Source organism: Zingiber officinale, chromosome 2B (genome assembly GCF_018446385.1).
Source record: "Zingiber officinale cultivar Zhangliang chromosome 2B, Zo_v1.1, whole genome shotgun sequence".
Lineage (NCBI taxonomy): Eukaryota > Viridiplantae > Streptophyta > Magnoliopsida > Zingiberales > Zingiberaceae > Zingiber > Zingiber officinale.
In genome coordinates, this window is record NC_055989.1 from 59436230 (window position 1) to 59463036 (window position 26807).

The 26807-nt window shown below is 37.9% G+C and overlaps 1 pseudogene; it reads right to left on the reverse strand.

The window, feature by feature from the left end:
- Positions 1–16689: 16689 nt before the first annotated feature.
- LOC122048294 lies at positions 16690–19442 on the reverse strand (annotated as a pseudogene).
- Between the last annotated feature and the right edge of the window lie 7365 nt (positions 19443–26807).

Sequence of the window (26807 nt, forward strand, 5' to 3'; positions counted from 1 at the left end):
TGACAACTCACTTTAATTAATTTCTTAGTCCACGAGTAGTACCACTTAACCTTATCGTCATGTGCAGGGTTTAACATGACAATCCTAATGAGCTCCTCTTGGGGGCATTATCAACCTAGATTACTAGGACATAGTTTCCTTCTATAATCAACAACACACTATAAGCAATATCATTTCCCAACATATCGTGCCTATTGTTTTATCGAGCTAAATCTCACTCTTTGATAAGTCAAAGAAATAAATACTAAATATATGAAATTGTTATTATATTAAGATTAAGAGCACACACTTCCATAATAACTAAGGCCTTGTTCTTTTATTAAGTCAGTATAAAAAAAACTTACCTTAAATGGTCCTACTCAATACACTTAGAGTGTACTAGTGTAATTTATTAGTCAAGATAAACTAATACCTAATTATACTATGACTATTCCAACAGTTTGTTCCTTTCCATCTTAGTCGTGAACTACTGTTTATAATTCATAAAGAACCGATAACATAATCTTCTGTGTGTGACACCACACACCATGTTATCTATAATATAAATTAATTGAACAACTATATTTAGCATATAAATGTAGATATTGACCAATATGATTCTTATTTCTAAGTATACATTCCAACAATCTCCCACTTATACTAAAAGACTATGCTACCATATATCCTACCATACATTTGATTCCCATCCCTTTAACATGCCCATCTAAAGCTCTTGCCTTAAGGGCCTTAGTGAAAGGATCTCCCAGGTTATCACCTGATGCAATCTACGCGACAACAACTTCTTCTCATTATACGATGTCTCGTATTGGGTGGTACTTGCACTCTATTGTGTTTACTTGCCTTATGGGATCGTGTTTCCTTCGGGTTTGCTACTGCACCAAATAATTTTGGGCAAGCCAGGAATCACATCCAAGTCCATCATGAGGTTACTGAGCCATTTAGCTTCTATGGCTGCCTCTGAGGCTGCCACATACTCAGCTTCTATGTCCAAAAAACACCTATGCTTAACACTCCTCCATAGTTATGACTTCACCTCCTAAAGTAAACACAAAACCTCGAGGTCGACTTACTATTGTCCCTTTCTGATTTGAAGTCAAAAATCCATCACAGGGAGCAAATCATCTACTTTGTAAGCTAGCATATAATCTTTAGTCCCTCTTAGGTACTTCAATATATGCATTACAATAGTCCAATGTCCTTATCCAGGGTTACTTTGATATCTGCTAACCATGTCTTTGGCAAAACAGATATGCAGTCTCGTACACAGCATTGCATACATTAGGCTTCCGACAGTCGAAGCATAAGGAACTACTTTCATGTCCTCTATCTCCTTTGATGTCTTCGGAGACATCTCTTTAGATAAAGTTACTCTATGTGTAAAAGGTAGAAAACCTTTCTTGGAGTCTTGCATGCTAAAATGAGCTAGGATCGTATCGATATATGAAGCTTGGGATAATCATAATATTCTTTTCTTACGATCCCTTATTACTTTGATCCCAAGAATATGTGCATTCTCCCAAGTCCTTCATATTGTTTCCAACTACCAAATATGTTATCTACGTATAGTACAAGAAATACCAGCACTTTTCCATCACACTTCTTATATACATAAGACTCATCCAGACACTGAATAAATCCATAGGTCTGGATTACTTTATTAAATCGGATGTTCCAAGACCTTGAATCTTTGCTTCAGTCCATAAATAGATCGTTTGAGCTTACATACTAGATGCACTTTGCCCTTTGCAATGAACCTCTCTGGTTGCTTTATATGGATGCTTTCTTCAAGACTTCCATTAAGGAAAGTTGTCTTGACATCCATTTGCCAAATCTCATAATCCATATGAGCAACAATAGATAAAAGAATCTGGATAGAATTAAGCATGACTACCGGTAAAAGGTTTCCCTTTGTCAACAAGACTTGCTTTGAAAGTTTCCACCTTCCCGTCTGTCCCTCTTTTTCTATTGTAGACTTATTTTCACCCAATGATTTTTACACCATTTGGTGGTTCTATAAGCTCCCAGAATTTATTAGAATACATGGATTCTATATTTGAATTCATCGCTCTTTGCCTAGATGCTACATCTTTATCTTAGAGCTGTAACAACCCAATTTTCCCTATTTCAAGGTCTAAAAGTCCTTATTAATACTTAGAAATGCTATAGAAATATTCTAGTGATTTTTAGAAATTTTTAGAGTATTTTTACAAAAAATTTTGGAAGTCGTTTGATATTTTTACAAAACCAAAGAAGTTTTGACAAAAATAATGTTCAAGCCGAGATTCGAACTGGAGACTTCGGACCGAACCAAACCTTAACCAAATCTAGCTAGCCAACTGTTCTACGAGTGTTTCATGAACAATTAGAGAGCGGAATAGATTTAAGTAGTAATAGATGATAGAAATACCGAGAGTTATAAAAGGGATAAGTTAGGGAAAATTTGGAGATATTATTTTCCCTAAACCTAATTCCCCTCCCCTTATCCCTCGCGACGACAATCTCCTCTCTCGGGCGAAAAGGGGCGACAGCCGGTGAGAGGCTCTTTCCGACAGGCTTCCATAAACCCGCGACCACCTCGTCAAGGAGAACACGCGGATAGGAAGGGATCGTCGAGATCTTCACCTCCTCCGACTCACCTGTGGTAGGAGTAGTTCGAGCTTTAGGTTTTGTTTTCCTTGCTCACGGAATTTGCGGTGCCGAATAGATGATGCTAGGGTTTGCTTTTCATTCTTTCTTTCAGTTGCTTAGATATTTTGCCATGTATTCTAAGTTTTCGGTTGGACCTTGCTAATTTCCCAGGTGAGAGACAACTTATAGATTGCCAAGTTCAGTTTGGTTTTCCTTTCCTTGCTTACAGAACACATCAAACAGAGATTTCATTGCTAGGATTTAGTTGGTTTGGGTTCCTTCCTTGCTTTCTGTTTGTCAAGCGAACGATCATACCTATTTGCATGAGAATTTTGAGTTTTGTGATTGATATGCTTCAATTAGGATAATCCAAATAGTCCTCTAATTCTAGTACGTGATTCATGTTTTAAGCATGCCTTTAGCACTTGATGTTATATCCTTGTGCATTCCAGCAAGTTTAGTTTTCTTTTGGGCATGCAAATGGGCATAAATGATCTTTATCATTTCAATCTTACTTAGGTGGTTAATTAGTAGGCATGATCAGCAGGTTTTCTAAGTGGCAATATTAGTTTTGGTGCTATTCTTAAATACGAATAGCCTTATTTCATTCGACATTACAATTCTGAATTCTTTGCTTATTTTGGTTAGCATGAACAGCCATATTACTTGAGTTTGTCTTGCTACCTTATCTAGCATCCTAGTATTTAGTTCCTGTATTTGTAATCTTCTGTACTACCGTAAGCATGAATAGCATTTTCCTTGCTACTCAAAGAGCAAGATGTTAGCTAGAGAGCCAATCATTTGATGATTGTATTTTGGACTTGTTGTATTTGGTTATCATACCAAATAAACAGTATAATAACATCCTTAGCCTATATCAATAATCATTCCCTAGAGCCAATCATTTGATGATTGTATTTTTGTATCATATTCTATATAAATAAAGGCATTTGGTTTTGGTTATCATACTTACTTGTATTGGTGCCAAATAAACTAAGTATAATAACATCCTTGAGTGACCGTCACCTATATCAATCGGTTAGTTGAAATAGTGAGATGATATAGGAACACTACTCTTAATCATTCCTAGTCGAGTATTAATATTGGACAATGTTAATAATAAGACTAGCATGTAGGTCAACTCGATGACTTGATCTCACAAGTCATGGATATGGAGATATCAAGTTGACACATGGGTATGCATTGGAGAATGTATACTGAATGACCCGCCATGAGAAAGTATCATGGATCGTTATATGAGTGTCATATACTTTCTCATGTGACTATTAATATGACTATTGGTCCTTGAACCTGAAGTCACCATGGTTCCCTATATAAGGAGTTATGTACTAGTTGTCAAGCGCCACCGTACAGGTGGACTATAAAGGAGATTCTGGGTATGTAATGAAGGAGGATGTGAGTGATGTAGATGGAATCTATCCCTCCCATATGACGGGAGTGACATCGGTATTCTTGATAGAGTGAGACCACTAAGTGCAAGGTCATGCCCAAATGAGTCAATATGAGATATTGAGCTCATTTGATCGAGTGAGTCTACTTAGAGTTCAAGATTTAGATTGATTAGAGGATGACACGGTCTATGCCTCACATTGATCAATCTAGATGTCTAGGATAGAAGGACAATGTCACATATTGTGAGGAGTCACAATTAGTAGTCACAAGGTGATGTTGGATATCAACATTCTTGTAACTTGGGTAGCAATGATGTATTGCTAGATGTCGCTCATTGCTTATGTTTCTAAAGGAGTTTAGAAGCATTGCCAACGTTACAAGAACCTATTGGGTCACACACAAAGAATAAGTGGATGGAGATTGGGTTCATATGATGAACCAATTGGATTAGGTTCATATGATGCACCAAAGATTAGATTCAAATTAGACTTATTGAGTTAGACTCAATTAGATTCAATTGTTGAAAGAGTCTAATTTAAATTTGATTCATTGAGTCAATTTATATTAATGAATTGAGATTCATTAAATTAAAATTGACTTGAATCAAAGGTTGGATTTGACTCAACAAGGAAGAGAATTGGTCAATTTAGACTTGACCAAATGGAAGTTGAAACATCAAGTTTGACTTGATGCATTGCCACATCATGAAGGTTGACTCATCCTACATGGCATGACTAACCTTGCCACATCATCTCCACATCATGAGGTATGCCACCTCATGGAGGTTACACCTCCCATTCCATTTAATGTGGCCGGCCACATTAAATGGGGAGGTTACAAGGTGTGGCCGGCCACACTAATGTAGTGTGGAGGTTTTGGTTTTGTGTATTGATGTGTGCATTCATTCTATCATCTTCTTCCTTAGTCTTTCTTCCTCCCTGCTGTTGTTGCCGTGAGTTCTAAGCAAGGGTGAAGGTGAGTGAGTTGAGTTCCAAGAGAATAAGGTGGAGTGAAGGTCACAAAGGAGGGTACCTAGAGGAGTATGTGAGATTTCTTTTACTTTCTCTCCTTTCTCCCTTTTCAAATCCTACCCGAGAGCCCTAGAAAGTGCTAGCACACTTGGGTTGCTCTCTTCTCCATCCTTGAGTGTTAGAGAACACATCTTGTTCGTGTAGATATCACTAGAGAGTTGTCTACGTTGACAACTTCGAGATCCGGCATACCTTGGACAAGCGGGACTCGCGAAGGGCACGCATCGAAGGTATAAAATATTTTGCCTTTGTAGATCTACTATAGATCAAAGTTTGAAACTCGTACTCGTATTTTCGAAAGTTTTCATCGCACGGATCCAATGGCTAGGGGGTTTCGGGGTTTCCGCGACGCGAAAAAGTGGTTTTCGCGGCCCGAAAAATCCAACAGTGGTATCAGAGCCACGTGCGAAGCGAGTACGAGTTTAGATTCGTATTTTTATGAAAAATAAAGATCTGTAAACTCTCTGTAAATTCATGTTTTTATAGTTTTAATGGGTATTTTTCTCGTAGAAGCGAAGCACAAGTGTTTAGACGCTTATAGGCTTCGACTACCGAGAAGAATTTTCCTAAACGTCAATGTTTCGCCCCCAAAATTTTTTTTGGGACAGTGGGCTTAGGCGCTGTTAGATCGCAAAGGAACCCTCGAGATGGTTAGATCACGAGTAGGGGCGCTGCCCCTGGCCCCGCAAGGGGATTCGTTCCGCGATTGCGCCCGAAAGTACTAAACGGGACCGCCGGGAAAAGTTTACTCATAAAATTGTAAAAATTATGAAAATTACAAAAAATTATGAAAAATATATAATTTAGAATTATATATTAATTTTTTGATAGTCATGGCCCAAAAGACCCAATTGGATTGGAATAAATGTATTGTAATTCATAATACGTCCTGCGTGCCGTTATGTGATGTGTGTGCTGTATTTTTTTTTTTAATTTTATTCGTGACCTGCGCGTCGTGCCTTTCTCTTATATTTTGGTTGTAAATTAGATTTAGACTCGAATGTAACTCAAGTTTCAAAATTGTATTGTATAAAATTTGAAGCGGTGGAAGGTCCACTCAAGACGGAGTTACGAGGAAGGCGCGAGCAACACAAGGTGGTCAAAAGGAAGGCGCTTGAGAAGCTTTGGCCTTAGGTTGACCATCCGATCTTCTCATTGGCTTGAGAAGATTGTAGTAGGGCCATGACACAATCACAAAATAATTTAATTAATTACTTATATGTATGTGATGCATGTTTAATTAAGTAGTTAATTAGTGCCTTACGATTAGATTAGATCTAAGTCGTGCACATGATGCACCCTTCAATTAGATTAGATCTATCGAGTATATGATACGCATCATCGTTTAGATTAGATCTAAATCACGTCAACTCGTAATGCCTACCATGCGTGATACCTACTACCTCGATCGCATGTTGTTGAATGCAGCGAGCAACACATACTATCTTGGTAAGGGCACGGAGGACAATCTTGGTCCCGCCTATCACGCATGGGTGAGTACAACTCAATTAGATTGAGTATTCCTAGTTAACTCGGTTGGATCAAGTATAACTATAGGCATTCTTCCAACGGTTGGAAAGATAGATCAAAATCACATATATATTAACTCTCTCTCGCGATAAAGCTAACTCGAGTTTTAATATAAATCGGATTTTGATCCTATAAACAAGAGTTGCATAGAGATGTAATTGGTAATCGTTACCTACCGATCATACTAAGTCTTGGGCGTATTAGCCAAAGCTAACTCAAGGGTTAGTATGGTGTGGATCTTGTCCCACATGAATTATAGAATTCAGTGGAAGCATCATTTAGTTAAAGGCCTAATTAAATGATTAAGAATATGATACTTATTTCTACATTTATTTCTGTTGTAGAATTGTCATGACGTCAAACACGAACATCTTCTCTCTTTCTTAAGAAGGACAAGCTCAACGAACAAATTTCCGGACTGCGCAGAATGAATAGTTCTCACCCAAGAGTGCATGCTGGAGGCGGCCATGAGGCTCCTCCTACCAACGCCACACGACAGGCACCGTGATGCTTACAAGAAGCATCAAGATGGGCGATAGATGTGTCTATCTTATGCTCGACCATGAACTCGCTTCGAAGCAACATGAGTTGATGGGTGCTACGATATGGTTGAACATCTATGTCACCTATATCAAGGACAAGCAAGGAAGAGGAACTCCAAAGAATACGGATGATCTTAAGAAGAAGAGAAATAAGATTTCTACTTGGTATACATGTTATAGAAGTCAACCTCTCTATTTCTTCATCGTGGGTATTAGATACCGGGATTCGCACATTTGTACTAATGTACAAGCGTTGAGAAATAGCAGGGCATTGGCGAAGGGTGAGATAGACCTACGGTAGGCAATGGAGCACGGGTTGCTGCTATTGCTGTAGGAACAACTTTCTATCTCTGCCCTCAGGCTTGTACTAGAATTAGATGATTGTTGTTGTGTGCCTTGAATAAGAACATAATTTCAGTTTCTTGTTTGGACAAGAAAGGATTTTCATTACAATAAAGAACAAATGTTGTTCTATTTAAACGATATGTTCTATTGTAGTGCACCTCGATAAACGGACTCTATATTCTAGATCTTGAGAGCCCTATCTATAACATAAATATCAAGAGGTTCAAGTCAAATGACATGAACCAAACCTACCTCTGCACTGTCGCTTAGGTCATAAATGACAAGCGCTTATCCGACTCCATAAGGATGGTTTGCTGGACTCATTTGATTTAGAATCATATGAGATATGCGAGTCATGCCTACGAGGCAAGATGACCAAGACTCCCTTTAGTGGGCACTGCGAGACCGATTTGTTAGGACTCATACATAGTGATGTATGTGGCCCTTTCAATGTCATTGCTAGAGGCGGTTATAGGTACTTCATCACGTTCTCGATGACTTCAGATATGGTTATGTGTACTTGATGACATAAGTCGAATCCTTTGAAAGTTCAAAAATTCAAAAGTAGAGAACCAGCTTGGCAAGAGTATTAAGATACTTGATCAGATCGAGGTGGAGAATACCTTATCCATGAGTTCCGTGACTATCTAGCGAGTCGGATTCTCAACTCACTCCTCCTGGAACACCAGGTGGAATGGTGTATCCGAGAAAGGAGGAATCGTACTTATTAGATATGGTACGATCTATGATGAGTCACAGATCTTCGACATACCTTTGGGGCTATGCTTTAGGCACGGTAGCTTTTATACTCAACCGAGTTCCATCCAAGGCCGTGATAAAGACACCATATAGGATATGGATTGGGAGAGATGCGGTGTCTTTACGAGGATTGGGGTTGTGAGACTACGTTCAAGCGTCAAGTCTCAGACAAGCTAGGACCCAAATCCGACAAGTGCTATTTTATTGGATATCCCAAGGAAACTAAGGGATATTACTTCACATTCCCAGCTAAGACTGGGGTCTTTCTAGAAAGTGACTTTGTTTCTAGAAAGACTAGTGGGAACGCGTTCGATCTTGAAGAAGTTCAAGATGCGAACAATAGCACTGATGCCTCGATGGAAATTGAACGGGAACGACAAGGTGTTGTGGATGATGTTCCACAAGGAGAACAACAACCAGTTCAAGTAGACCTACCTCTTGGCGGTGCGATGTGCGTCGTCAGCTGAGATACTCATCTCTCTTGTCTATCCATGATGACGTTATGCTCATAGAGGATGAGCCTACCACCTATTAGGAAGCTGTGATGAGACCAAATTCAATGGCTAGAGGCCATGAGATCCGAAATGGAATCCATGTACACCAACCAAGTATTGACTTTGGTTGATCCACCTGAGGGTAAAACCCATTAGGTGTAAGTGGGTCTTTAAGAGAAAGATGACATGGATGGACTTATCTATAAGGGTCGCTTGGTAGCTAAAAGTTTCAAGCAGATTCATGGTATTGACTATGATGAAACCTTTCTCTAGTAGCGATGTTTAAGTCCATTCGGATCATGCTTGCTATTGCACCTACCATGACTATGAGATATGGCGGATGGATGTCAAAACCGCGTTTCTGAATGAAAACCTACTCGAGGATGTGTACATGACACAACCTGAGGGTTTTGTAGATCAATAGCAGAGTATGCAAGCTGCATAGGTCCATTTATGGACTAAAGCAAGCTTCTAGGAGCTGTAATCTTCGATTCGATGATGCAATCAAAGCAGTTTGGTTTCATCAAGAATGAAGATGAGCCTTGTGTCTACAAGAAGGTTGGGGACATAGTTATCTTCCTCATACTGTATGTGGATGACATACTACTCATTGGGAAGGACATCCCTTTGCTTGATCTGTCAAGACCTGGCTAGGGAGTTGCTTCTCAATGAAGGACTTAGGTGAGGCATCCGCATTCTAGGATACAGATCTATAGAGATAGATCTAAGAGATTGCTTGGCCTAAGTCGGAATACATATATTGACAAGGCTCCTCTTTGCCAACGAGAACTCCAAGAAGGTTCTAGCTGATGTCACATGGCGTGAGCCAATTCAAGGTCCCTCTTCTATGATGGATGATAGACTGCGCCACAGGATCGATCAGATGCGACCATTATGTTTGTCTCGTATGCATGTCTCAACGCTATGTTTGGTTCATTGAGCAATCTCTGGAAAGTTATGGATATAGCAAAATATTCTTAAGTACTTAAGAAGGACTAAAGAATATTTCTTGATATATGGAGGCAATGATGAGCTAGCTGTAAAGGGTTATAATGATGCTAGCATCCAGACCGACCAGGATGACTATCGATCGCAGTCAGGGTTCGTATTTTGCATTAATGGTGGTGTCGTCAGCTGGAAGAGTTCGAAGCAGGATACAGTAGCTGATTCTACAATAGAAGTCGAGTACATTGCTGCATCAGAGGTAGCAAAGGAGGCAGTTTGGATCCGCAAGTTCATCACTGAACTTGGGGTGGTTCCTAGCATTGCTGATCCCATTGAGCTCTATTGTGACAACAATGGAACTATAGCACAGGCGAAGGAACCTCGCTCACACCAGTGGACCAAACATATACTACGGCGCTTCCATCTCATTCGAGAGATCATCGAGAGAGGAGATGTAAAGATTTGCAGAGTACTTAAAGAGGCTAACATCGCAGATCCCTTGACCAAGGCTTTGGCATAGAGGAAGCATGATGGTCACACTAAGTCATTGGGGCTTAGAGCCTACACTGATTGGCACTAGTACTAGTGGGAGATTGTTAGCTAGAGCCCTAGAGCCAATCATTTGATGAATATATTTTGGACTTGTTGTATCATATTCTATATAAATAAAGGCATTTGGTTTTTGGTTATTATACTTACTTGTATTGGTGCCAAATAAACTAAGTATAATAATATCCTTGAGTAGACGGTTCTCACCTATATCAATCGGTTAGTTGAACCGATAATGAGATGATATAGGGAACACTACTCTTAATCATTCCTAGTTGAGTATTAACATTCAGGGACAATGTTAATGCAATAAGACTAGCATGTAGGTCAACTCGATGACTTGATCTCACAAGTCATGGATATGGAGATATCAAGTTGACACATGGGTATGCATTGGAGAATGTATACTGAATGACCCGCCATGAGAAAGTATCATGGATCGTTATATGAGTGTCATATAATTTCTCATGTGACTATTAGTATGACTATTGGTCCTTAGACCTGAAGTCACCATGGTTCCCTACATAAGGAGTTATGTACTTTAGTTTCGTCAAACGTCACCCGTAACAAGGTGGACTATAAAGGCGATTACTGGGTATGTAATGAATTATGCAGAGGGATGTGAGTGATGTAGATGGGATCTATCCCTCCCATATGACGAGAGTGACATCGGTATTCTTGATAGAGTGAGACCACTAAGTGCATGGCCATGCCCAAATGAGTCAATATAAGATATTGAGCTCATTTGATCGAGTGAGTCTACTTGGAGTTCAAGATTTAGATTGATCAAAGGATGACACGGTCTATGCCTCACATTGATCAATCTAGATGTCTAGGATAGAAGGACAATGCTACATATTGTGAGGAGTCACAATTAGTAGTCACAAGGTGATGTTGGATCTCAACATTCTTGTAACTTGGGTAGCAATGATGTATTGCTAGATGCTGCTCATTGCTTATGTTTCTAAAGGAGTTTAGAAACATTGCCAACGTTACAAGAACCTATTTGGTCACACACAAAGAACAAGTGGATGGAGATTGGGTTCATATGATGAACCAATTGGATTAGGTTCATATGATGCACCAATGATTGGATTCAAATTAGACTTATTGAGTTAGACTCAATTAGATTCAATTGTTGAATGAGTCTAATTTAAATTTGATTCATTGAGTCAATTTATATTAATGAATTGAGATTCATTAAATTAAAATTGACTTGAGTCAAAGGTTGGATTTGACTCAACAAGGAAGAGAATTGGTCAATTTATACTTGACCAAATGGAAGTTGAAACATCAAGTTTGACTTGATGCATTGCCACATCATGAAGGTTGACTCATCCTACATGGCATGACTAACCTTGCCACATCATCTCCACCTCATGAGGTATGCCACCTCATGGAGGTTACACCTCCCATTCCATTTAATGTGGCCGGCCACATTAAATGAGGAGTTTACAAGGTGTGGCCGGCCACACTAATGTAGTGTGGAGGTTTTGGTTTTGTGTATTGATGTGTGCATTCATTCTATCATCTTCTTCCTTGGTCTTTCTTCCTCCTTGCTGTTGTTGCCGTGAGTTCTAAGCAAGGGTGAAGGTGAGTGAGTTGAGTTCCAAGAGAATGAGGTGGAGTGAAGGTCACAAAGGAGGATACCTAGAGGAGTATGTGAGATTCCTTTTACTTTCCCTCCTTTCTCCCTTTTCAAATCCTACCCGAGAGCCCTAGAAAGTGCTAGCACACTTGGGGTGCTCTCTTCTCCATCCTTGAGTGTTAGAGAACACATCTTGTTCGTGTGGATATCACTAGGGAGTTGTCTACGTTGACAACTTCGAGATCCGGCGTACCTTGGACAAGCGGGACTCGCGAAGGCACGCATCGAAGGTATAAAATGTTTTCCCTTTGTAGATCTAGATCCAAGTATTTAGTTTCTTGTATTTTGAAATCTTCCTGTATACCATAAGCATGAAAAGTGTTTTCCTTGCACTCAAACACAAGAACAGCCCTTTATTTAGTTAGAATGAGTTTAGCATTTTCCTTGCTACTCAAAAAGGCAAGAACAACCTTAATTTAAAGTATGTAGTGTTAGTTTCTTGGTTTCTTGAACATGAACAGCTATTAAGCTTATCTTGTAGTTTTATTGGCTTTGCTTTATTTTTATAGTATGCTCAGTTAGTTGCAATTCTCTACTTGTTAGATATACTTACAGTATTCTAGTAAGCTCTATTAGGGGATTATGAGAAGTTATGAGTAGAGAAAAGACCAAGGTCTAGTTAGAAAAGATAACAAGTAATTTAAAGTAAGAGGCTAGTACCTGACTTCCAAGGTTGTCGTTAAACAAATCCAGGTGACAAATTCCAAGCACTACAACAAAAACCCTCATAGACATCGGTTTTCCACCGGTGTCTATTTCATTTTCGACCGATGTCTATGAAGCCGATGTTAAAAGTCTGCCATTTTAGACATCGGGTTAAAACCGGTGCAGTATCACTTAACGACACCGGTTTTCGAATCGGTTATTAACCGGTGTAGTATCACTTAACGACACCGTTTCATCAACGGTGTAAAACTGATGTAATATTGTATGTTAATAACACCAGTTTTGGCAGCAGTATACAACCGATGTAATAGTAGTTAATAACACCGATTTTGCAGCGGTGGAAAACCGATGTAATATCAGTATTTTTTAACAGTACAAATTTGATTTCCGAAACAGTAACCAAAAAAATACACAAATATTCACAAATTACACAAATATTCTTCATTCAACAGTATATATAAAATACACAAATATTCATAAATTACATAAATATTTTTCTTACAATAGTATCCATAAAATACACAAATATTCTTTTTACATCAAAAGCTAATAGATATCAGAATCAAGGTAAAACATTCTTTTAACAACACATCAAGATAGAACCGCACTTCAAATGTAATCTAGCATGCATTCAACCCACTCGAATCGCACTTCATCAATTTCAACTCTAGAGTACTTGAGATTTGTAAACTGTAAAAACACATAAATAATATATTAGTAAACCAAGACTAAAAATTATAGTTGAAAAAGCAGTAAGAGCACTAGGTAACAAGATGACTAATTGGAATGCTTAAAAAGAGAAACATTCATCAATACTATGCTTTGTCCCGGCGGGCGATTGTAGTACCAAATTCCTAGATATCCATTCTCCGAATCTTGATTAGGACTGAAGAAGCCAAGCTGGAATATGCCTCCCGCTGATATCAAGGTTTGGCCATCGATAAGTGAGTTGTTCGGCGTCATTGAATCTCCTGCACAAAAGGTTAGGCTATGAGCAGTCTAATGATAGATCCTGTCATTGTTATAGTTTAATTATGGAATAATTAAGATTTCTTTCCGATACATACCAGATGAAGACTGACCAAGAACAACCAGAGCTGTTGCTGATATGATTTCCAGCGAGAGGAAAAGAAAGAACTGCGGCTTGGCCATGGAAGTTTATTGATTTGCGTGGCTTGCACCAGCAATCTACTACTGCATTTGTTTCTCAAAGTTGCTCAATGAGTCTCTATAATCCACAAACTTATCTCTGCTCTACGTAACAAATGTGGAAACAGAATTCTTAAGTTGAGGATTTTTCTTTTTCACGCATGTTGTTGACTTCACTGCATATAGTGTGGGGGCTTAAAAGCCTTTAAAGAGATACAGCGCAGCAGAAGAACTGTAAGAAGAAATTTAACATCAAAATAGTAACTAACTTAAATCAAAATACAATACTATTTTGAAAAGAAACCAGGAAAATATATAATAACAGTAGTCCTACAAAGACAATGAAAATCAAGTAACTAACTTAAATATGAAGGTGATGCGTAAATTCAAAAATCTTAATAAAATACTTTGAGTGAGGCCATATTGATAACAGGTAGTCAAAGATTGTAAACCTCAAATTTCATTCCCATGCTCTGATGAATCAAGATATAACAAGATTTTAATATTTACGAACTACTAAACAAAAATATCATGAGGAAGAATCTATAGAAGTACTTGGACAACATGGGAAAATTCATTAAGAAGTACCTTAAGGCATTTCTAAAAAAACACATAAAGCTTATAAATTATCAGAACGTTTGTTCAAGTTTGCAGACACACTAGCCTCATTAAATTTGCAAATGCACAACACTTGTACATACAGTGAGAAAGGAATTGCAAATTCTATGGGTACATGATTAGAGTGTTGACTGCCATCAATAAATTATTGTTAACTTCAAATGAGTTAAATGCAGGTCAAACTAAACTAAATACAAATAGAGAAAATGGTTTGCTGTATTTGCCAAGTTAATTGCAGAAAACAATAATTGCTTGTGGGGCAAGCGAATTCACACAAAAAGTCAAAAATGTCTTAGTAATAGCTCAATTTGGATGCTTTCTGAACCATCAATCCGGTACATGAGCTTTCAAGAGCATTCTCAATGTCAGGGATCACACAAGTCGCCTTAACATGAACCGAGTAAGAAGATGTTGAAAGAGAGAAATTATGAAAATTCAGGCAAAAGAGATACTGATTAGATGGGCATGCACCATTCTCATAAAAACATCAATCACCTCAGTCTCAAATCTACCATGAACCAAGTAAGAAGATGTTGAAAGAGAAATTATGAAAATTCAGGCAAAAGAGATACTGATTAGATGGGCATGCACCATTCTCATAAAAACATCAATTACCTCAGTCTCAAATCTACCATGAACCAAGTAAGAAGATGTTGAAAGAGAAATTATGAAAATTCAGGCAAAAGAGATACTGATAAGATGGGCATGCACCATTTTCATAAAAACACCAATTACCTCAGTCTCAAATCTACCATTAACCAACTGGACTGCATCCTTCAGCATTGAGACATCCACATCTCCGTTTGGAAGAGGAACCACGATATTATCCAACATAATCCGAGTCAAGGATGTTCTATTCTGACTAGAAAATTCCAATAACTCTTCCAACTCTTCCAAAGTCCTTATCTCCACCTGTTTCAACATCCACTATTATGGTAGAAGGATTGGCATGATACTGTGAGGCATATATATTGCATACAGATGATAGGGTAAAAGAGCAAAACAGATTTAGCACATCTTCAATTTTTTTGCCTTGTAGGATATATTTGAATGTTTGCACTATATTTGCATCATGGCACTGCATTTAACATAACTATCACAAGAAGCAAAGGGTTTTAACATGATGGATCTTGGAAACCAGAAATCTTAGATGGAATCATTGGAAAAAGTATTTCATGAAAGTTTACTACTAAGCAAATATTGTTCTGTAAAAGGAAATTTGAAAAACAAAGGCTAAGAATTTAGTTGCATTGACTAGAAAAAGTGCCAATTACATTGTCATCCCCTTGACTAGGTAGTTCTACCCTACCAGCTCCAAAGAAACTAGTACTGCTTCCGCTTCATATCCTAATCAGAATAAAATACTCGGAAGCCAGATCGAACCCAAATCGAGCAGGGTCGATTTGTTCGGCTTGTATAACCTGCTTCAAAGCTGTCAAAAACAGGCATGGAGTATATCTGAAAACTGCTGAGGCAGTTAAACACAACCAAGAGGAATGTTGTTGCTAGAAGCCCTCTTGGGATATCATGGCTGTGATATATATCATGTATATCTATGTTTTTACAATAGACAAACTATAAAAAGATAAATGGAATTGAGCAGTTTCATATAGTTTTATCCACCAATATTCTTAATTTCTAGATGAAAAAAAAGTTGGCTTTAGATTTCATATTTATTGAAGTAATAAAAGAGAGAAACATTTGCACTGTTGTAAGGACAAAGACCAAGCTATGGACAGCATATACTATAATTTGAAGCTAGGGAAGTCAATAACTCACATTGCTTTAGAAGCCCCAGGAACATGGTACTTAAAGTGCATCCTGGCCAACCAGTATCGTGCATGAGTATTCATGTTGTCAATCTCAAGAGCCAATTCAAAGTTCTCCTTTGCACCCTATTTGCAACAAGAACATACCACTGAAATGAACCTATCTCAGTTGTTCAGGTGTTCTCTTCAATTTTTTTTTTTAAAAAAAATCTGTTTTCTTTTGAAAATTCAATAGGAAATAAGAGGAAAGTGAGTGTATGCTCGTGAAGGATACAAGAAAAACATTCGATTAGAGAGAAAAAAGATTATTCAGTTAGTTTGTGAGTCCATACTCTGAGTTGCGGGATGAGGCGAGTGTTATTCCGATCGGCATAGTCGATAACCCTATCTACTTCCTATAGAGCACTCCACCCTTTTGCCACTAGTTCCATTGCCTTTTTGTTACGACTATGAATCCCTCTCTGTAGGGTGAAATAGCAAATCAACATATGCAATGCGTTAAAACAAAGGCAAAGCGAAGGAAGAAATGACCTTGTGCATAAAAGAGGGCAGTGGCTTCCACACTTGTTTGGCAACTCTAAAGCATTGTTGCTGAATCATTTTTCAGATATCTCGGTTACACAACCTGCCAATTTTGTCACTGCGAAACACCTAAAATCAACCCTCAAATTGTTAATGTCCAAACTCTGATCGGGTACACCACGTGAGGAGAGGAATCGAGCGAAGGGATCGGGAATCACGTCACCTGCTAGTCTAATTCCCAAATTTTAAATTAGTTAGTTTTTCTAGAATTTGTAAATACACATTTACATGGATTGTATTCTTATTTCATATAACAAACAAACAAAAAAAAAAATCCAGATTTTCATTGAGATGATGGAAAACTTGGTAATTTTTTTAGGTTATGTGAAAGAATAGAATTCTCGAGTGGAAACTCTCTTTTACCGCTGTGCCAGTCACTAGTATGTAAAAGTCTGTAGGTGCTTCGTTCTACAAGATCACATCTTCCCTGGGTGGATAATACTCGGCTTTCATCTCAGATACCTTCAAATATACAAAAGATGAGATACTGAGGTGAGAGCACTATGTTGTGATATTCTGTCTGGCAAAATCTAGAGTTAGAAAATTCTAATAATTACCAGTTGGAATAGCAGGTCATTAGATATTCCATGGAACAAGTAGACACTTTGAACCAGTGAGTAAATAGATAGTGAGTAATGCTGGATCTGATGGCTTTGGGAAGAGCATCCAGTGTCTCTTGTTGTTGGAGGCCTTCTGAGTCAGTCTTGAACTTCAAACTGAGATGTGAGATCATTTGTTCTTGTAAGCGTTCTGGAAGCTAATTTCTTTGTGCAAACCCCATGGCTGCTTGGATTGTATCCCTCTGCAATGATCAGTACATATCTTTAATGCTATAAAAGTAAAACAAGAGTAAATATTGGTTGCAAGTACAACTTGCTGCCATCTGAATGGATTGATCAAGTTTTGCATTGCGAAACTTACATATCTTCTAGTTCTGCTAGTTCCATGAACTACCAAATTGGTCATATTTCTGATTAAATAGGTTGTTAGTCCAAGATTAAAGAGCATGTAGAAAATGTCAAAAATCATCTCTCCTGTATTTTCAGCATGCAAGTCTCCATAACCAACGGTTGTAAGGGTGGTGATTGACTAGTACATCGAGGTCACATAGCGGATCCACAAGCCTCGCTCGTGGAAATCTGGCATAGAAGCACCGATCCAAGTACTGCTTGGATTATGATACCTTGCAGAGAAGATAATAGAATCACCCAGCACAGTGCATAGAAAATAGAGTCACTTATGAGATTGTTATGAAATGACAGTATCAGTCGAAGTATCAACTGCAAAAGGTAAGTGAATGCATGAATTGATGGTAAAGAATAAAGATCCTTACACAAATAAGTTTTGCACATCGAACCCAAAAGTAGTTGAAGTGCCTATCTTTCTCTAGTCTGGTAAATGAAAAATGAAGTGTGTGGAATTAGTTGGAAGGCAATAATATCTCCCCTCAGGGAACACAAAAAGCATTCACATAGTTATTTAAGAAGCATACCTGCAAATAGTGCACTAACTCTTCTGAGACGCCAGAGACGGAGCATGTTGAAGAATCCATAAGAGCGGAGCTTATGAGGCAACAATTTGCGTGCAAGTTCGGAAGGGATAGTGGAAGAAACATCAAGAACAAACCAACTGGTCAAATATTTCCATGCTATTAGCTTAGGATCGTCAACAAGTAGATAAGTTGTTCTATCAAGGTAGGCTAAAAAGAAGGTTAAAATGATGTCAATGGCAAAGAAGGCGTTGACGATATTGTCCACCAGGGCAAGAGTTCCCTTCGCATGCCCAAGGAATCCAAATTCGAATGGAGAAACCCAAGCAGAATAGACAACGAGAACAATCAAGAAAATCTCCCACGCCCTGTGACAGAAATTCAAACATCAGAAATGTCTGCAATACAAAAGTCTCCAATCAATTATCTCTTGGATGTAGTATTCATGAATAGGACGACTGAGGGTTTCTTATTTCCAGACAAGGATAATAAATTGTCACGAAAGAAAGAAAAGTAAAAGCAAAATTACCCCAACAAAAGATTTAGACAACGTAAACCCTGATGCTTTTATATATGAAAAACAAAAAAAAGCCTTTTAGAACCAAGAAAAAATAGAGATGGGGATTAAAGAAGTTTATATGCAATGAAAGAGTAGAAAATCAATATTTACGCATCTGAAAAATTGCACCTTGAAGACTAGGATCCTTAGCTCGAAGCCCTAAATCTTTCTCACAATATCTTCACTAAATTATACAAATTAGGAGTTAGGAGAGAATACAACTCTTTTCAAAAAAATAATAATCATAATAATAATAAAGGGTAAAAAGTTATTCAAAGAGAATCCCACATCAAATCTATCACCGAAGTTCCACAAGAAATATCGATCCAGAAGAAAGTTCGAATTTTTCAAGGGTTCATGACCAAGAAAAAAAGGGTTTACATGCAAGAGGGAAAAAATCTGAACAAAAAGAAGGCAAAGAACAAGAGAAAAAACCCCACAAGCTTTCCATCCAGAGCAAATCCCACAGCTCACAATCTCCAACGGAAAAAAAGGAGTTCGCCCTAGTAATGGCAGAGGGAATAGAACACCAAACCTGTATCGCCGATCGTAAGGGGAAACGATGAACCTCCGGAGCTTGACCCTGTGGTTGCTCCTGGCCCCGAGGGAGGGGAGAATCCCGGTGGAGAGGCTGTAATGGCTGCCGTCCCGTGAGATCTCCTTCTCTGTCTCGATGTCGCACATCATTGCCAACGACATGTTGAACACCTTCGTCGTATCCGCCATAGTCGCCAATTCACGTTATCTACACCCACACTCCCTCTCTCCAACCGCTCCCTTTCCGGATTCAAAGCATCACAGCTCACAAGAATCTCGATTGGTGATGGCGGTCGCTGAGGCATGAGCAAGAGTGGAGAAAGCAGCAACAGCAAGATGACCCGTTGTAAAATGGAGGAGTTGGAGGAGATGCGGAATTGTAAAAGGGAGGAGTTGGAGGAGATGCGGTGTGGTTGGACGGAGAAGCAAGGGCATCGTGCCTTGATCCTGATCGGGAGAGGAAGGGGCGTCGATCTAGGAAGGGGAAGAGGGAGATGAGGTTGAGAGAGATCGTGGAGGTTTAGGTTTAGGTTTAGGATGAGACAGATGGTCGAAGGAAGGGGCGCGATATAGGTTTAGGTTTGGAGGGAACTTCACAGTGTTGCAAATTTTGGCTGGTGGAATATTAAAAGATTTTATTTTGGTTCATTAACACCGGATTTTAAAAAACCGCTGTTAAAATCGGTGTCTATTAATGAAAAAAAAGGCGCTCATAGACATCGCCTAAAAAACCGATGTCTATGAGCGAAAATCTGCGCTCATAGACACCGGTTTTTAGAAAAACCGGTGTAAAATACTCAAAGACATCGGTTTTTGCTTAAAACCGTTGTTGTTCCACGGATGTCTATGAGGGTTTTTGTTGTAGTGAAGGTCTTGGCCCTGGTAAGACCAAGGTCTTTACCCTCATAGGACTGGAGGCTCGCTCCTCAGTCTCTATTAGGGAGCGCGCATTTGGTACTAAGCCTGGGCCCAAGAAAGAGAAGAAGAAAGTAAAATATTAATTTCAAGTATAAGGCTATAAGTAAATGAAACAAGTATCACCTATGTTTAGAACCAGCAAAGTTTAGCTCTTATAATTCTAAGCATACAATATTTATTTTCATTTGCTTTCCTTATGAGTTTATTGAGCATGATTAGCTTTATTTCCAGCATGCAGATTTATTCTTGTATATCATGAGTATGCAGATTATTTTAGTGCTTTGCTATTAGATAAGCATGAGTAGCTTTTCTTTTTAGCATTTCAGTTTTAGCATCCTTTGTATCTTATGCACTTTTGAGTTTTGTGAGATAGTTTAGTACTTACTAAGCAATTCACTTATAGATTTATTTTCCTCCTACTGCAGATAAAGGAAAAGCTAAAGTATAAAGAGGAAGGCGACAAGGAGGATGCGTGATGGATGTGTGTGATGTTTGGATCTATGGAAGCTTGGGACCTTGCTAAAGGATTTAATTAGATTTTTGCTAAGAATCTATTAAGAGTTTATATGGATTCCTCATTCATATTGTTAAATAAGTTAGTAGCTGTTAAAGATTAGTTCTTCTTGTGTTGATAGAATTGAGTTATTTTGCGTTCTTAGTTGTATTCTTTTCCTCACTGCTGGAACTATTCACTTTGTGATGCTGGAAATATTTTAGTGTTGCTGGAATTATCTTCTTAAGACAAATGCTTAGCTTAATTAATCATCTGCCATGTGTTACATGTGAAATATTTGTGATGAATGCTACATGTCGGAACTTTTATTCTCGGGATTCTTTCTTTATGTTGCCACTCCCGAGAAAGAATTGTTATAAGAGTTAATTGGGCAATTTGTAGTGCTTTAAACTGCTAAATGTCGTATGGTCTCTATGGGTTTTCTTGCTTACCTGCTGTTATGATTAAAGGTTAAATGTTATACTTATTATTCCTTTGCACCTTCTTAGTGGTAGAAAATAGCTTGTACATGGGTTCAGTTTAATGTTTCACATTGCTTTATTTGATGTATTCCTTATTAATGTTTAAAGGATTGGCTACCAATTATGTTGCATGCACCACCAGTACCATGACCGAACCAGGCAAATATATATATATAAATGTATACAAGTTCTAAATGCCATGATGGAAACATAATATTACACTTTGTTCGAACATAAGGCTATGATTGATAAGCTTGATTTGTGACAAAATTTAAATGTTAGTAGTAATGCAGCATGCCTTCATTTAGGTTTCAAAAAAAAAATGTTAAGTTTACTATCTTTAAAGAAAGCAATATCAGTTAAGTAGAATGAGTAGTTAAGTAGCGTCCACCCCTAGAGAGTAGTAAGGAGGGTGGTCGTTACAGGAGCACTTCGTCATATTTTCAGGATCAGGTTCATGTTCACTAGGGATCAAGTCCAAAGACTCTCCCAAAACATGAATTTTTAGGTCGCCTAACAACCCTCCCACTACAACGAAGCACTATCTGTAATTGTGTATCATTTGTGATACGTGTTGCAGTTTCTTGTGATATCTCATCTTGTACAGATGGTACTAGATTAGACGTGTCCTTTATGATTTCCTTAAGAACAAATTTACTTAAGGGCTTGTGGTTCATTACATAGTCCTCTTCTAAAAATGGGGCATTGGTGCTAACCATGACCTTCTAATTTTTAGGACTATAAAACTTCTTTCGTTTCTCTAGGATAACCCACAAACAAGTGAACTCCTGTCCATCTTATTAGTGTCTTCCTTCAGCATATGTGCTGGACTACCCCGAATCTGAATATGCTTCAAATAGGCTTACGCCTATTCTATAATTCTATGTGAGTAGAGAGTTCTGACTTAGAAGGCACTATGTTCACTTCTGTTTCCAGAGTATATCCTCAAAATGAATTTGGTAATTTTCTGAATAACTCATCATCGATCTAATCATTTTCATAAGAGTCCTATACCTTCTTTCTACTACACCATTTTGTTGGGGCGTACCAGGTGCAGTTAGTTTGGATTGAATCCCGACTTCTGATAAGTGACTCCTAAACTCTCCCAAGAGGTACTCGCCACTACGATCTCACCGTAGTGTCTTGATACTTTTACCTTGACGTTTCCCCACATCAGCCCTGTACTCTTTGAATTTATCAAAGCACTTAGACTTGCGGTGCATCAAGTAAATGTACCCGTATCTTGAATAGTTGTCTATAAAATAGATGAAATATTCGAATGCACCTCTTGCCTGGATAGCCATAGATCCACACAAATCAGAATGAACCAATTCCAACACATCTTTAGCTCTATACCCCTTAGACTTAAAAGCTTCTTGGTTATTTTTCCTTGCAAATAAGACTCGCAGGTTGAAAAGATTTCCACTACCAATGAACCTAAAAGTTCATCGGCTATTATCCTTTAGATCCTACTTAAGTTAAAATGACCTAGCCTTAGATGCCAAAGATATGGTTGGTTCATTTCCGAAGGTTGCTTTCTCTCTTTAGAAGATATGTTATTAATTTTCATTTGTTGCATCATGGGAGATATTGGATTTATAAATTGCCAACCAATGTACCAGAACAGATAACTTCCCTCTTTTCCTTAATAACAACTTTGTTATTAAAAGAGGCAGAATATCAAGTTCTTTGAAAGTTTAGAAACCGAAATCAAATTCTTTCCAAACTTGGCACGTAAAGATAATTTCTCAAAATCCATATTTTATTCCTATCAGAGGATAAACATCTCCCACTGCAACAGCTGCTACTTTTGCAGTAGTGCCCATGTAAACAGTGTTTTCCCTTTCATGTAGTTGTCGAGTTTCCTGGAACCCTACAATGAATTACAGACATGATCAGTGGCTCCTCATATCTACACACCAAGTACTAGTAGATAATACCATTAAACATGTTTCAACAACTAATGAATAAAATATACCTATATTATTCTCAGTTCTGAGAAGATAGTCCATCTTAATATCCATGTCTTATTTCCAATCATTATAATTTCGGACTACTAAGTCTATTCTATAGTATAACAGCTAGGGGATTGACAAACATTTGAAATCCTAAGAATTACTAAAATATTTGGTCAAGACCAACACCTTAAAATCCCCGTGAATTTTATATGCCATGATAGTGTGGACGTATACAAAATCAAAAAGGAGATTTTATCCATTAATTTTATTATATCGTCAACCTAACTTTATGACAAATAAAATTAATAGTTGGTCTATCTTTGATCAAATATTTGGTCAAAACTTTGAATTTAAAATAATATTGATTCCTCAAAATAATATCATTTAAATTCACTAATAGCTCAAACTTCGTGAATTTTGTATGCCACGATAGTGTGGACGTATACAAAATCAAACATTTGTAAGAGGAGGGGTTTACCCATTAATAACCTTGTCAACCTATCTTTATGACAAATAAAATTACCTCAAACACCATGAATTTTGTATGCCACGATAGTGTGGACGTATACAAATCCAAACATTTGTAAGAGGGGTTTTGCCCATTAATTTTATTATCTTGACAAATAAAATAACCTCAAACATCGTAAATTTTGTATATCACGATAGTATGGACGTATACAAAATATCAACATTTGTAAGAGGGGGTTTTAATTTTATTATCTTGTCAACCTATCTTTATGACAAATTAATAGTTGGTTTTCCTTCGGTCACACAAATAATAGCAGTGACTCCGATGAGGAGGATACTATTAGATGTGGCTAAGTGTATACCATTACTTGACACTTAGTCCATTAATTAAGATTGTGCCTGTAACACCCCACCCTCCTCACTACTAGTCTGTGAGGGTGGAGCACTACTGGACTACTAACTTTACTTAATTAGAGTTGTTCACATGTAAAGATCAATACATAAACTCTCTAAACATGCAACTGATAGCAGCGGAAAACATAAACAACTTATCTCTACATTCTACTCCAGTATATGAACACAACTAAAACTATACATCAATCTAATCATGCTGAAATATATGTATTAATCTGAACATGCATGCAACCATTATACAACTCAGATCATAGGTCTAATGTGCATAACAATTTAAATGAAAGAATTCTAAATACATGGCAATCTTAATAAATTGTTATGCTAAATCCCAAGGCTTCTATTGTCCAAACATCACACATCCATCCGCACCTCCTTGTCGCCTTCCTTCGCTATAGTTTTTCCTTTCCTTTATCTGCAGTAAGAGGAAATGCAACTATAAGAAAAATTGCTTAGTAAGTGCTATCTAACTCACAAAACTCGAATATGCATGTGAACATACTAAAATGCTAAACATGTAAAGCTGCACATCTTAATAGCAAATAACAGCAAGAAAATTCTAAATGACATGCTAGCATAAAAGGGAACTAAACTTGCTGATCTTTAAACTTATGTGAAGCTTATTTCTTTTTTTTTAAAACTAATACTTTAATACTTCAAAATAATAATCAATCTCTTCTTGGGCCCAGGCTTAGTACCAAAGCGCGCTCCCTAATAGAAACTGGGGTAGCGTGCCACCAGTCCTACGAGGATAAAGACCTCGGTCTTACCAGGGCCAAGACCTCGGAATTGGTCACCTGGATTTGTTTAATGACAACCTCGGAAGTCAGGTACTAGCCTTTCAAAGTAAAATATCTTAATTACTTCTTCTTTAAATGCCTTGGCATTTTAACAAGTACCTTGTGTGCCAAAATCCCTAAAATCTTGACTTTGAGATCTACTTGAGGCCTTAGCCTTTTTCTTTCTTTCCTTTATCCTTCTTATACTTTTCTTAAACTCAAAATACTGATAGGGAACTCAAAATCTGGAACTAAAATGCTTAATGAAAAATCTGCACTACAATGCATATTAAAAATCTACAATGCATATTAAAAATCTGCACTAATGCTTAACAGAAATCCGCACTAATGCTTAACAAAATCTGCACTAAAGATTAACAGAAATCTGCACTAAAGCTTAACAAAAATCTACACTAATGCTTAACGAAATCTGCACTAAAGCTTAATAGAAATCTGTACTAATGCTTAACAAAATCTGATCTACATACTAAAGAGGAACTGTACATGCTTATCAATTCAGCAAAAGAATAACTCTACACTTCTACTACGAGTTGTTCCTGCCTAATTACTGCTAACAAAACGAAGGAGATTCTGATTGCAAACTAAAGAACCTGTTCTTACCCCTATCAGAGCACAACCTGCACTGCACATCAGCTCTAAAGAACTATTCATACACCCCTAACGAGTTTAATAGGGTACCTATATTCCACATATAAGCAAACTCTAGGTTTCTTTATTATAGGGCACAGAATTCCTTCAACTAACTATTGCAGAAATGAAAAGAGATGACAAATCTCAGAATTTCCCTTAGCCCACAACAAATCTCAATTCTTTACAACATATTTCGAAGCCAAGAGGAAAACCAAACCGAAATCTGCAGAATTCCAGTCCATAACAGCATATTCTGAAATATGAACTTGCATTGTACTGAAAAGAACTAAATTTGCAACCATGCTAAAAAAAAAACTATTCTTAAACTAACTGTTCATGCTATTAAACCACACGACTGAATCCTCTTTAAGCATGCTACAACGGAACACAAAGGAGCAAGCAAATCCTTTTTTAAGTGTGCTACAACAGAACTACAAAGTAGCAAGCAAATCTCGAAACTACTCTTAACCCTCTAGCACCCTAAATTCTGCACAACATGATCCGAAACAAGAAGGAACTAAATCCCTAGCAAGCATAAATTTGGCACAAACACAATCTGAAAAAAAAAGAGCATGCCGTGGATGGTAAGGAGTGAAACAAAGCTCCAAAACTACTCTTACTGCAGGTGAGAAGTAACTTACTCTTGTTCTTTGACTTACAACCGGAAACAACTTCTAGGGTTTTGGCGAGCTCGAGATTTCCAGCAACTCCCCGCGTCCATGCACTCTCCTCGACGAGCGGATCGTGAAGATGTGAAGAAACCTTCGGATTGGACCCTTAGCCAGCCACCGAAGACGAGTCCTAACCCTCCTTGCTTTCCGCCCGAGCACAGCCGTCACACGTAGAAGAGGAGGAATTAGGTTTCGGTCCCGGACAACAGAACAATGCTTATCTCTCTTATAACTTCGAATTTATGTTACCTACTTCCATATAAATAAATTTCCGCCTGATATTTGCTCAGCACCGCCCGCTTGGGCGCTTGGTCATCGTGCTTCACTTAAGCCTCTGACCGGGTCAGAGGTCGCGGGTTCGAAACTCAGCCAAATCTCTTTTATATCTAAATATTTTCTGTTTTCTATTACTGCTTAAATAAATTTCGCGCCTTCTTTAATCAGCACGGCCCTGCTGGGTTCCTGGTCAGCCGAATCAACTTAAACCTTTGCTTAACCGAAGGTCTCCAGTTCGAACCTCGGCTTAACCTCTTTATTTTTTTCAACTTCTTTCTTTTGGTAAAAATACCAAACGAACTCCAAAAATTGCATAAAATTACTCTAAAAATTCCTAACAATCTCTAGAATATTTCTAAAGTATTTCTAAATATTTTCAACCACTATTAGAACTCATAATGAGGAAATTTGGGTTGTTACAGTGCCCTTCCGATGGGAAAGATCACA